Genomic DNA, 2,287 nt, shown 5'->3' with positions numbered 1-2,287 from the left:
AGCCGTTGTGGCTCCTGGTGGAGGGGATAGAGGAGGGTACTGGGCACCCCGAGGAGCCTCCCCCGGGACACGGGGTTGTGTCTCCCGGGGCCGGGACGCGGAGTCGCGATAGGTCGGGGTTTGCGGGGGCTGGGATGGTTCCCTGGCCGTGGCACGGCCGGGACCGGCGCGCCCAGATGCTGTTTCACACGCTCCTTATCGTTCAAGTCTCAGCCCTATCTCGGCGACCCCCGGGGCAGCGGGGCCAGGACCCCGCTCACGGTCCCGCCGGGCACCCTCCCCGCCCTGCCTGCCCCGGGAAGGTGACTGGTCTCGGAGATGTTTCCACCTGCCCTGTGTAATCCGCAGGGCGCTGGCTGCCGGGGGGAGGAGGGGGCAGGGTTCAGCTGAGCCAGGGGTCACCCAAGGGAAAGGCTGGGCAGCCATCTCCTGCCACCATCTCCTGCCACCCTGCAGCTCCAGCAGCTGCATCTGCACCAGTTCCCTTTCTCCATCGTTCCCCTCCGGGAGCAGGGCCAAGCAGATGTTGTTGCGGTCACGGCCCAGCTGTGCCCAGATCTGGGGCAAGGGAGGCTTTGAGAAACCTCCTCTTGCTCCATCAGGGTGGTGTGGATGTTCTGGGTCACCCTTTGTGCTACTGACCCTTTCCTTTGGACACCTTCTCCTGGGAGGACTCCTGATCCAGGCTGGCCCTGAGCGTGCCGCTCGGGTGCTGGTGCTGCTGATGGAGCTGTCCCAAACCCTGCTTGCTCCTGGTTGACTCTGGAGCAGAAGTAGGTGACTCCAGAGCTTGATGGGTCAAGCAGGGAATGTCAGGAGAGTTCAGGGACATAGATCAGTGCTACAGGAGCTGGGGTTTTCTGGGATCCATTCCCGCCCTGCCACTGCTTGTCACTGGAGGGAGAGCAAGTTTGTTTCCCTCCTCTGCATCTCAGTTTCACCTTTCTCCTTTGGGAACAGCTCTGAGATCTGCTGATAAAGTACTAGATAAGAGCTACAGCAGCTAAAATGCCTGAGCATCAAGGTCTAGTCCAAGGGTTGTTGTGAGCAGCATTTAACTCCTGGTGGAGGTGGCATTCAGGCTGCCCCTGGCCAAGGTGAGGCTGTTTTCCAGCTGCCCTGGACGAGGAACATGGATCCAGCCACCCTCTCTCCTCTCCTTTCTAAAAATAGCAGGTGAACAGCACCCGGCCCTGCCCAGGTGCGGTTGGGTTACGAGGAGCTGGGCAGTTGGCCACAGCCCTGCTGCAAGTCCTTGCCCTTGGTCTGGCTGGTTGATGGGCTCTTTCCAGCTTCCCTGGGGGTGCTCGGGATGGAGCCCCAGAGCCACCAGTCAGGGCAGCAGCAGCTGCTGCATGAACCCCCTGGCAGAGAGAAACACTCATCCCATCCCAGCAGCCAAAGCCATTCATTCCTCCTGGATCGCTGCGGCCCTTGGTCCCGGGAGTGTTTTATCCCAGGGTCTTTCCATCCTCTGTGCTGCAGTAAATGGTTTCCCAACCCTGGGAGCATCCCTGGAGCAAGACCATGTTTCCAGCTAGACTGGGAGCAGGGCTGGACACAGGCCATGTGCCAGGGCAGGACCAGGCTGTGCCACATGGATGTGCCAGCAGCTGTAGATAGCTTCTTGGGATTGGGCATGGACATCCCCAGAGGCTGCAAGGGTGGCTGCAGGCTGTCCCCAAACACCCTTGGCCTTCTGCCTGTGCTTCCCAACCACCTCCTGTCTTACCCAGCTGCTGTGCAGGTGAAGTACAAGGCAGTTTTTAAGAGATGCATCAACAGCTGCTCCCACACAGAGCTGGAGGACAGGGACAGCTGGGCAGGTGGCTGTAACACATGCCGGTCTCTCCTTCCCAGGATAATCACAAGCTGTACAAGCAGAAACTCGAGGAGCTCACCAAGCTCCAGGATGGGATCTCCAGCTCCATCTCACGGCAGAAGAAGCAGCTGAAGGAGCTTTCATTGTCCCTCAAAAAGTAAGTTGGTGCCCTGGGGTGGCACAGGGAGGTGAGAGGGAGCTTTGATGGGGCTTGGAACTCATCTCACAGCCCTGTCTCCTGACATCCATCAGTGCAGCCTCAAAGTGCTGTGGATCTCGACTTACCCAGGCAGATCCTCCTCAGCTTCCCTTTGCTCTGCTCTGGCTTGTGCCTCGTTTGCAGTTCAGAGACTGCAGGAGCTTTGCAGGTAACTTGAACTGTTCTCCTCCTGCACAAAGTTCTCTTCATCCTTCCTTGAGGGTGAGAAGACCTGTCTGGCCTCACAGACCTTGCTCTCATTCCTG

Source organism: Chaetura pelagica, unplaced genomic scaffold, assembly GCF_000747805.2.
Source record: "Chaetura pelagica isolate M959 unplaced genomic scaffold, ChaPel_1.0 scaffold49, whole genome shotgun sequence".
In the NCBI taxonomy this organism is placed as follows: Eukaryota; Metazoa; Chordata; class Aves; order Apodiformes; family Apodidae; genus Chaetura; species Chaetura pelagica.
The sequence above is the reverse complement of the archived record's forward strand: the minus strand, read 5'-3'. Positions refer to the sequence as shown.